This window comes from Cynara cardunculus (genome assembly GCF_001531365.2).
Source record: "Cynara cardunculus var. scolymus isolate 2C chromosome LG 5, CcrdV1, whole genome shotgun sequence".
Lineage (NCBI taxonomy): Eukaryota > Viridiplantae > Streptophyta > Magnoliopsida > Asterales > Asteraceae > Cynara > Cynara cardunculus.
Genome location: NC_037532.1, coordinates 7,885,462 through 7,896,928, shown reverse-complemented (window position 1 = coordinate 7,896,928; position 11,467 = coordinate 7,885,462). Strand labels below are relative to the sequence as shown.

The window sequence follows — 11,467 nt, the reverse complement described above, 5'->3', positions numbered from 1 at the left end:
TACAGCAATGATTTACAAATTAAATATTAAATCAATCTTAGGTTGTAATAAGGATCACTGTTCAGAAGCTAAGGTTACCGTCTTTGTAATATTTTATTTCCCTCTTACTGGTTCGGTTGCTAGAGGTGTTTTCCTCACCGGCCGGATAGGGGTTGGGAATCCCTTCCCTTCTTTTCTCCCATTTTCTTTTGTAATCTATTATATGTATTTAACTGGGAGAAAATTTTCTACTATCATTCCATTAGACTAGTATATACAGACAACAAATGCATTCATAATTCTATATCTTCGGTCGTCCATTCCTTGACTACATATTAACTTAAGAGATCGAAGCCTCTTGATTACTGGTTTTCTGCAACCAATCACATATAGTTAGGGTAAAATTTGTGATTGTTGGTAGAAAGAACAAAGCTTCTCCTTCAATTTTTCGGCATCTACTTTATGATCCCTTTGCACCTGTCAACACAATGAATGATTATATTTAGTTCCATTAAACATATTGATATCTTGGAAATTAATTATTATTTATTCATGGCAATCAACTGTGCATCATGTAAGTGATATAGGTATATTGCTTGATTCTGTACTCTGGGTCTGTTGCAATTTGGATCAATTTGAGCCCCAAATTCAAGAAAGAAATTATTTGCAATTTGGAACAGATCGAAAAGCTGGTACATGTACCTGAAGATGAAGTGTGTCTAAGAACCGCTCTTCTCCAAGACACGCAAAGGTAGTTGCACTCAGCTAAACAAACCCATCTTCTTCTTGCTCTAAATATTCCATGGTCTTAGACAAGAAACCAATCTCCTTGTTCTTGTTCATACGGTCAATTAAGGAAATCAGCTGGATGACAGCTTCTTTCTCATCTATAAAACTCACAGAAGAAACGACTGTCGATGATGTTTGGATTGTAGCATCATTAGCACTTTTTTGATTCCTGATGTCAAGATGCTCTACCCCAGTAATATGGATTGGTGAGAAACACGATGATAGCTGTTCCTTTTTACGTATTAATCTCTCCACTTCCTTTTGTAGTTCGGCTATGTATTTTAGTGCGTGCGATACAGTCCCCGGGATACTTACTTTTTTCTGTTGCAAAAAAGATATATTTATATTTGTAGTTCAATTTAAAACACAAAGTACTAGAAAAAAATCAGGCCAATCCTAAGCAAATGCTTGCAAATATATATAAATACATACATTCATATATACATGTACAAATACACACAAGATGTTTAGGTACCTTTTGAGCAGTTGACATGGGTAGCAGTGAACGAAGAAATGCATACAAGTCATTAACCCGCTTCCGGCGATCTCTTTCACTTGCATTATGATTGAGCTTCTTGCCGACTGTCATGTTATCGACAGTATCACCATTTACAGCTCCTCCAGACGAATTTGATTTTTCTGGTGCAAAATCTTGCTGGATTTGATCAAATGAAGGAATATCAAGAAGAGAATGATATGAATTTGCTTCATTGCAATCCTGTTGAAGATTTGGGGTTATGAGATCCTCCAAGGGCCATCCATAGGTTGTTGAAAACAAAGGAGGAGATACAAGCATCATTCTATTTCCGTTTTTCTCTTTGGTATTTTAGGAAATGACTTTTTAGGAGGAAGGTTGATGAGAGATTGAGGATTCTAAGTTGGAGTATTTATACACCCTCTTGCGCTATGTGAAAACGGATTCATTTGTCTTACCATTCAAATATTCTATTTGAAATAAATAGAAAAATGAAATATTTAAACATTATATCAACACATATAACAATTATGATATATGGTTTAAGTGAGCAAGTTCTTGATATTTTTTAATTACATTTATAAACAAAAAAATTAGTTATACTCTTACTAACACATCAACTTCTTCATTTTCGTCCAATTTTTTAATTGAATTATTTATCTTAAATCGCATGAATATGAATTTGGAATAAAATTAAAGAGACTCTCCATCAAAGTGTTATTAGGTTAATATATGTTCATTTATGTTAGTTTCATTTAAGATGGACAAAAATGATACGATTGATATAAGAGGAAAGTCTGAAAAAACCCAACAAACTTTCATAATTTGAACAAGTAAATCTTTGCACTTATTGAAACTGAACAAATTAATCATTTTAATCTATAAAACCGGTTATTATGTTGAAATCATGATAAGAATTCTCAAAAAACAAAAGGATTTTCATATTTTGAGCAATCAAATTAATCTCTAAATAATTCTTGAACGAATAAATTTTTACACTTATAAAACAAGACGGAGTGAGCATGATCAAATGCAGAGAAGGGGGATCACACTGCAGTGGAAAGGGGCGGATAGGGGAGGCTATCGCAACCCTGACTCGCTAAGAGTGAGAGCGATCGTTGGGGAGTAGACGAGTTGTGAGAGGAAGCCGACTGTTTCATGCCATTTTATTTATTTATCCTTTAATTTAAAATCATTTAATAACAATTTTGTTACCACAATAACCGCTCTTGGATCATTTTTATAGATCAAAAGAACTACTTTGTTTGATTTCAGTAGGTACTAGAATTTATTTGTTCAAAAAATATGTTTGCAAACTTAAGAGCTCAATATATGAAAGTTCATCGGGTCTTTTTGGGATTTTTTCCTTACCATGATAACCGATTTCTAGTCGTTTTTATAGGTTAGAAGAACCCTTTTGTTCGATTTTAGTATGTGCAGGGATTTATGTGTTAAAAAAATGTTCAGAGACTTTATCGTTCAAAATATGAAAATCCATTGGATTTTTTTCAAAGTTTTCTTTTACCACAATAACCGTTTCCAGTAATTTTTATATGCTACTATTTTGTTCGATTTCAGAATGTGCATGGAATTGTTCAAAAAATGGATGGGTATTTAATCACTTAAAGTATAAAGTCTATTCGAGTTTTCCCATTAATATATAATTCTAAACTATAGGTATATAAAGAAATAAAATTTTTCTCATTATAACAAATTAAATAAGTCTTTTAAGGAGAATGAGTACAACTTTCATCGTCATCATTTTTTTCGGAAACGGAAATTCATTGAAACAAAGCTAGCAAGGAGCTAGCAAAAATATTAGAACATAGCGAGACAGTTACAAAGGGAAGCTCTCCCCTCAAAAATGCTTTCATTTTATCATAATAGTGTATTTAACGAGACTTTAAGGAACAATAGTACGTCATATTACAATGCCATCATAATATATTTTTAGGATGAAGTTGGGAGACATATATAACAAGTTCTAACGACAAAGTTAGACAACTTATTATGACTCGAGAAATAATCATTTGTTCAGTTTTCTCATAGCACTTTTTTGAAAAGTATTATATTGGTCTTTCTATAGCACTTGTTATTTTCAAAAGTGTCATATAAAAGTTCAATAAGGCTTCTTATTTTCTATTAGGTTGTCTCCATCGATAAAACTTGTTAGGTCAAATAATTTCATTTTTAACGACTTATTATAATGTCATTGTGTTACAATGGGTAATTGTTATTGTTAGTCCTATGGGCTAACTAAAAATCATATTAATTAAGTACTTCATTAAGATGTCCAAGGACTATTATCTTAATCAAAAAACCAATTTTACTGTAATGGCTGTTAATATATACAAGCTAACGATATGGAAATTACTATATAAGCATTTATGGGTTTTTTCCTCTTTTTCTGTTTGATTCATAAGTTAAATATGCAACCTACAAATTTATTTCAGAAAAGTATAATCTATTTGTGTATTGTCAGATAAATACAAAACCAGGAAGAAGTATTAATAAACGACATTATTATTGGGGGATGGATTCACGTGGGGCTCGTGCAGAACACAAGCTCTAAGTAAGCTTCACATTCGTTACTCCAATGCAGGTTTAGAATGGCATGTGGCATCCACACTTTAACCCTTACCACCTTCAGAGTTTACATCGTCCCTTTCTTGTAGAGTTGTTCTTCTTTTCAACTACTTGACACTTGTTTATTAGAAGTTGATGTCATCCATGACATACGATTCGATAAATAATTATTCTTTTAAATCTTATTTGTCTCGAACTTCTGATAGATATTGTTGCTTGATGTTGACTTGTGAACAAATATGCTTAGCCGGTATATTTCCAAACTTCTGGACTTTTATATGTAAATGTCGTCTATGATAATCTTATCTTAGATTTCAATTGCAAGAATCGTATTTCTTACGTTATACATCTCTCATCTCTGACATTCCTAAATTGGAGTTTATACATTGATATATCATTGGCGTAAACCACAAACATTCCTAGATTTTGATGCACATAGAATGTTCTTTATATATCATTTTCTAAGAAGCTGGCATGGTAATATATATTAGAAAAGGGAAAAAAGGTATATCGATCTAGGGATGGATCTAATAGAGGTAGGCTTTGACCCTACCAATCACCAAATCACATGTTCTTTCTATAAAAACACGTACGTGAATATATGTGTTGGCAAGGTAAGGCAAATGAAGACTAGGATATGAGGAAAAGAAGACATGGGATCACATGGAGTGGTTGCAAGAAAATGCAAGTACAACGATTAGGAAAAAAAATCAATTAACAAATTATAAGTAAATTAAAAAATAAAAGGTCATAATCGCGGTCTACAGGTGAAACATTTATGTTAGCGGTGGATTTTTGATCGGTTAGAAAAAATTCATTAAAAGCTCAAACTTAAACGTTGTTGATAATTCATCTGTAATAGATATAAAGACCGATCGATTTCAAGAACAACCATTTAAGGAAATAAAAAAATAATTATTTGTATCATTTATTGACAGAATATCGAATACTTGGTTGTCCATAGCTAATGGGTTAGATATGTCAACAATACTTTAGCAATATACTAGTGACATAATATCTCTTGTCTTTAATTCGTCAGTGAATTGTTACCTTTTTTGGTTTACATAGATGCCTTTATGTTTTTGATGATCCTTCACAAAGTTTCCGACAAAAGTTGTCCATCAGTAAAGTTCAGGATTTTGTAGTGTTTACGAATTGAATCCTTCATCAAATGATATGTGAATGTACATACAATATCCTTGTCCAAAAACTTTTTGTTTGTCGAGTTCCCTTGATATTACAAAATGTATGATTTCAATCCAAATATATTGTTGGCGATTTAGTGAAATTATCGGTTCACTTTATGTAATTGGCGAATCACAAGAGAATATGGGGTTGATAGTTAAGTTCTATCACTTAAGTTCTATTACGACTAGGAGGTGTGGAGTGCACAATTGTGTAAGCTAACTAGAACCTAGGTCGCTGGATGAAGGTTAAGGGGTCAAGGGTTTGCGCCCCCTTGTGGGGTCTTAGGGGAAGCTGCCCTGGTAGTGGTCTTGCTCTCACTCTCGGCGACTCAGTGGCTGAGTGAAATTCATAAGCCTCTAAGTCTTGTTCAAAAGGTTCCGATTCTGAAGTGGTTTTCACTTAGAGCTTCTAACTCTGAAAACTAAGACCTTCTGACTCTAAAAGGTCATATACTCCTAAGGGCTTCTGATTATGAAGGTCATAAACTCCTAACGGCTTCAAAAGTTTGCAGTTTGTAACTATTGTGAAGTTAAACGCCCACTAATTACTTCAGCGATCGTTTCTATTTATGGGGAGATATTCTCGTCATTAGTTTAGGAATGTTACAATTCTCTAAATTTTTAAACGAAATGATTTCTTCCAAAACAAGGATTGAGATTTTAAAATTATCCTCGAGTTGGTTTTGTGATACCCAAACAAATTAGGATCAAAATACAACTTAAGGAAAACGAGATCTCACATGATCTCAAGTTTTATTGAGCTTTATACTCTCTTTTCTCTATATTCTCTAGAATTTCCACCAACATATACTACCTAACCGTAATGAGTTGGTCCTCTAGTAACAAGAAGTCTAGTTAAAACTTTTGTTCTAAGGGTTAGAAGAAATTCAAACTACAGGAAATCGATTAAACAATATTCTTATTTTACGAAATAATATTCCAAAATAAATATAACTTGGAGAAACATATCGTTTTCTTAGGGTGTCAATTTTTGTACCAAAGTAAATAAACCAATATGCATAACAACCATACCAATTAACTTGGTGCCAACATCAGTTGATATTACTGCACCAATTAAATATGTAAACTTGGTACATAATACTAGATATCGTGTACAACAAGAAATACCATACTCTACCGACTATTATTTATTTATTATGTATTAATTATTTAATACTTCATGTAATCAACAAAGCAACCCTAAATTAAACTTTAATTCTTTTCATGTTTCTTATTCAACTGCCTATACATTTCTCTTTTGTTGTCTACAATTCTTCACATCTAACAACCATCTTGATCTCCTATGTTTTTGGCATTCATCTAAATGTCTAATTTTTCATACGTTCTTTGTTTAATCTGGGGGTTAAGGAGGATAGATTGGACAGTGACACTACAACAAAATCAATTTATAAGACACCATAAATACCTGAGTGTTATAATAGAGTGTTTTATATGATTTAAGTTTATATGACCAAATAATTACGTGTCATATGTAAAAGCATTACAATGAGTTTCTAGGAAGTTTTGGACATTTTAAACAGTTTTTAGGACATTTTATAAATAGAGTGTCCTATTAGCTTTTTTGTAACCATAAAATTTGAAACTAGAAAATGCCATTCTATCACATTGAAATTTCATAAATAAAAAGCAAGCTTAAAACCTTGAAGGGAAAGTTCACTAACGAGGCACAATATTAACGAAATATTAAAGAATTAAAACATAAATAACAACCTAATAATCTAATCTCTTAGTAACTAGATTACAGTCAGGTTTTACTATTTCACCAAAAATTCAATCTCCACTCAAGTGCTTTCCCAAAAGTCTCTACCCTTGATGCTTTTAAGTAGCAACAAACCCTAACAAGTGGTCTTAGATCTGTCACTAATGAGACTTGAAAACCACATAAGTAAGAAAAATTATTAGACTTGATGCCTAATGAGATCACACAAACTAATTCACAATATGGATAAGAGAATTAATTCAAAGTGTTACCCAAAGCGCAATAGTCGTACAACGTAATGCACCACAACAAGTTGTCTTGAAGCTGGACATTATACACAAGAAATATCTCTCGACAACGGGGAAGACCCAATCCATCAAAGTGGCAGGAACACGAAAGTATTTCCACATAATGATGTTATTGGGACTACACCTTAGGTTCATGGTTTTAATGCACAATCAATTCATGGCATCACCTCAAACCCTTATATATCTTTAGTGTCTACTCATAAGAGCTCCATCTCAAAGACTCTTGAATCTTAGTGCCAACCCATTCTTCTAGTCAAGTTTCACATCAAGGATCCCAATGGACCATTAATGTCTACTTACTAGCAACCCAAAAAGTTAATAAAACTCAATGTCTCAACAATGCACCTAGTCCTCATGCATAAGGATTAGGGCCTAATATCATCATATATGCATATTTATAACATGCATTTCTCATAAGGATTCAAGTGTAGGTACATACCCCATTCATCCATACACAACCCTTCATTTACGCTAACGTATGTCAAAATGTAATATAGGTGGTTTAATCCAAAATAAATCTATAAATGTTATTTTAGCTTAGAAATAGCATAAAAACATTCATTTACGAACTTAAAATGCATATAATTACCCATCATAAACATTCAAGACTCTAAAATTATATTTAGGTCAAATAACATTTATAGGCCAAATAAAGTTAGGTTAAACTAAATATTCAAGACAATGTTCCACAAATATCTAAGATATCAAGATTACACACAATAAAGATTAATAAAATGAAAAGTGAATTTACTTGCTAAGTTTTTAGTGAAAACCTAGAGAACCAAGCAAAATCTCAAAGAAGGTGAAGACTTGAAGGTTGATTATCCACCTGACCCCTTGGATCTAGAAGAGGAATAAATGCACGAGAAACCTTATTGATTCTTGCCTTAAATACTTGATGTTAGAATTAGGAAGGGAATGAGAGAAAAGATAATGTAAATGAAGAAAGAGGGAAGGAATATGGGAGTGATGGTCGATGGCCTTAAGGGAACAAGGTATGCAGTACGGGTCTTGGCGCATATAAAGCCGTCTGGCACACATTCACACCACACACACTCCCACATGGCAGTGCCCGACATGCATATCCTCAACTAGATGTGGGCGCATTCTTGCGCTGGTTTAGGTGCCCTGCTAGTCGCCTTCTTCACTCTTTCTCTCTTCTTCTCGGCACTCGATCTCAAGCAACAAACAGCAGCCTAGGCGACTTTTGGTGCAGGTTTAGCCACCCAAAAATTCGCCCGGTTCACCCGTTGGTGTTTTAATGACCCAAAAAACCCCTTGATTGGCCCAGAACTTTTCACAACTTACGTTAAAGCTTAACCAATAAAATCTTGTGAAATAAATGAAGTTTTAAATCCCAAAATGTCGAATTTCCAAGTTTTTAGACATATTTAAAATTTACGGGTGTTATAATCCTCCCACCCTTGGAATAAACTTTGCCCTTGAAATTTCTATTCTACACAAAAAGTTGAGGGTAATGCTTTCGAAATTCCTCCTCGGCCTCCCAAGTCACATTTAAGCCACGGTGATGCTTCCATTGCATTTTAACCATCACAATCTCTTTGTGATGAAGCTTCTTTATTTTTCTCTCTAAAATAGCATTTGGTTCCTCCACACAACGATTATTTTTATCCACATGAATCTTGGATAGAGGGATTACATTATCTTCATCTACCAAACATTTACGCAAGTAAGATACGTGGAACATATTGTGGATTCCATCCATCTCTAATGGCAACTCCAACTTGTACGCTTGAAGCCCAATTTGACTCACTATAGTAAAAAGCCTAATAAAACAGGGAGTAAGCTTTCCATGCTTCTTGAATTGAATAATTCCTTTCCATAGGGATATCTTTAACATAACCCGGTCTCCCTTTTGGAACTCGATTGTTCGTCTCTTTTTATCTTTGTAACTCTTTTATCTTGAGCCGCCTTCAAATGCTCATAAGTACCTTCCAATTTATCTGCCATTTCTTGGACAATTTAAGATCCGAAAAATTGCTTCTCTCCCGTTTCGAGCCAAACACATGAGAGTTCTACACTTTTGGCCATACAACGCCTCAAATAGTGCCATCCCGGTACTAGAGTGGTAATTTTTATTATAAGCGAATTCAACTAATGGTAGGTGAGAATCCCAATTGCCACCAATATGGGTAACACATGATCTCTTCATGTCCTCTAGAGTATGAGTAGTCCTCTTGCTTTGACCATTCGTTTAGAGATAGTAAACCGTGCTCAACTTTACTCTTATACCCAATTTTTTTGTAGACCGTCCTAAAAGTTAAAAGTGAAGCGACTATCCCTATCAGAAAAAATAAACGACACCCCGTGTCTCAAGACTAGTTCATCAATATACAACTTATCCATTGACAAGGTTTCCCACATTTCCACGAAGTGCACACTCTTGGCCAACGGTCCACCACCACTCATATTATGCCATGACATCTCAACGTTCTTGGTAGCTTAATTACAAAGTCCATAGTGATGTATTCCCATTTTCATTATTGGATCTTCAAGGATTGAAGACTTTCTTATGGTCTTTGATGTTCCTCTTTAACTTATAGGCATGTCACGCGCTTTTCCACATACTTGGCCATGTCGAGTTTCATGACAGGCCACCAGTAATTTAACTTTTGAATCTCTATGCATTTTCATGCTTCCAGGATGAATACAATATTTTGACTTGTGAGCATCCTTCAATAGTAATTCCTTGCATCCTCCAGTCTTAGGTACCCGAATTCGACCTCGAAAAAGTTTCAGATCTCGACCATGCTCCATCAATTGCAGGTATTGCTTTACCATGATTTCATCTTTGAGGTTAGCCTCCAACAAGGCTTTGTCTTGCGACACTTTGATTTTCCCGACTAGGCTCGAGACCACGTCAATTAGAGAGATTGAAACTCGGATACTTCCACTATACTCCTTTCAAATTAATATGCATGTTGCCACGTTAGCCTTACCGGATGGTTAAATAACCTTTGAGTAACTCCAACTATCTCCTTTGGCGCGTATTTAGTTTCTTTTGGTCAAAGACATATATTAAGATATATGATAGGCGTAGAGTGTACACTTTGTGCTATGAAGGTAGTGACGCAACAACTTCAAATCAAAAAACACCGCTACCAATTCTAAATCATGGGTTTGGTAGTTCCTCTCATGGTCTTTGAGTCGTCTGGAAACATATACAATCACCTTTCCTCGTTGCATAAGAACACAACCCAAACCTAATTTAGTGCCATCATTATATACCACGAAGTCTTTGGTCCCTTCATGTTATAACTAGGTTTTTCTACAAGCCTGGATTAAGGTAACCTTATGTGTTAATTCAAGAATTTCGTGATTTATATGCATTATATCGTAATTTAAATGCATAGAGTGATTAAGTGCAAAATATGATATATGCATGAAATAGGTGATYTGTATATATATGTGTTTGRGTKKGKGWGYGTGTGCATGTGAGAAGATATTTTGATAACATTATTATATCATTTTCAAGTGGATTATCTTCAAGGATAAGATTGTGAATCTTTTAATATTAAAACTCACCACCCAAAAATGGTTTGATTGGCTAAAGAAGGTCCACCGCCTTTGATTTTAACAGAAAAGAAAGTGATTCCTGCTATTCTTTAAAAAAAGATCATTTTCTAAAAGAAAAACAGAGAAAAGGCAGTGGAGTGTTTTTGAGAAAGAATTTGGGTGCAGTTGAGTAAAGCTATTGTGTTATACCTGCATATTATGTGTTAATCAAGTGAGTTTTAACAAGATTATGTTTTAAACCGTGTGGTTTGGTTTCTCTTTGATATAGGACGTGAATCTTGCTATTTAAATCTGAATTAAGTATGAAGAAGCTGTTAAAACAGCCTTAAACATGTATTTATTGAACGAAATATGTGTTATTTGCAATGTATGGAAGGAGGGGCGTTACAGGTTGGTATCAGAGCCCAAGTTTAAGAGATTTAGGTGATCACATGATAATGATACCTAGACTTAAACTGTTTGTAGACTGTTTTTGTGTAAAAATAATTGAAGTTTTGAAACAGACTGTTTTTAATATGTTTTGATTGAATAACTATAGTAACAGCTCGCCTAGACATAAGGCTGCGGTCTGTCTATTTGGGAGTGTTCTATAGATTTTGTGGATGAACTGTGAATGAGGATTCATTAGGATGGTTGTGACTATGGTCCTTCATTCGAACTTATTTATAGATTTCATGGAGGATATAAGGGTGGCATAATCATGGAGGATATTGCTGAAATAAGGGTGGTATATTGGGGAGAGTGTGTTTTGGTATAAGGGTGGCAATGGCATCATAATTCTTGTTATTATATTGATAAGTCCAAATTTATGCAAATATATGCTTAAAAGGGGTCAATTTAATTTAACTTCTAGAGACTATTTAAGTTGAAAATGTGTTGATTTTGT

The 11,467-nt window shown here is 34.0% G+C and overlaps 1 pseudogene; it reads right to left on the bottom strand.

The window, feature by feature from the left end:
- Positions 1-311: 311 nt before the first annotated feature.
- Positions 312-1,567, bottom strand: LOC112511962 (annotated as a pseudogene).
- Positions 1,568-11,467: the final 9,900 nt, after the last annotated feature.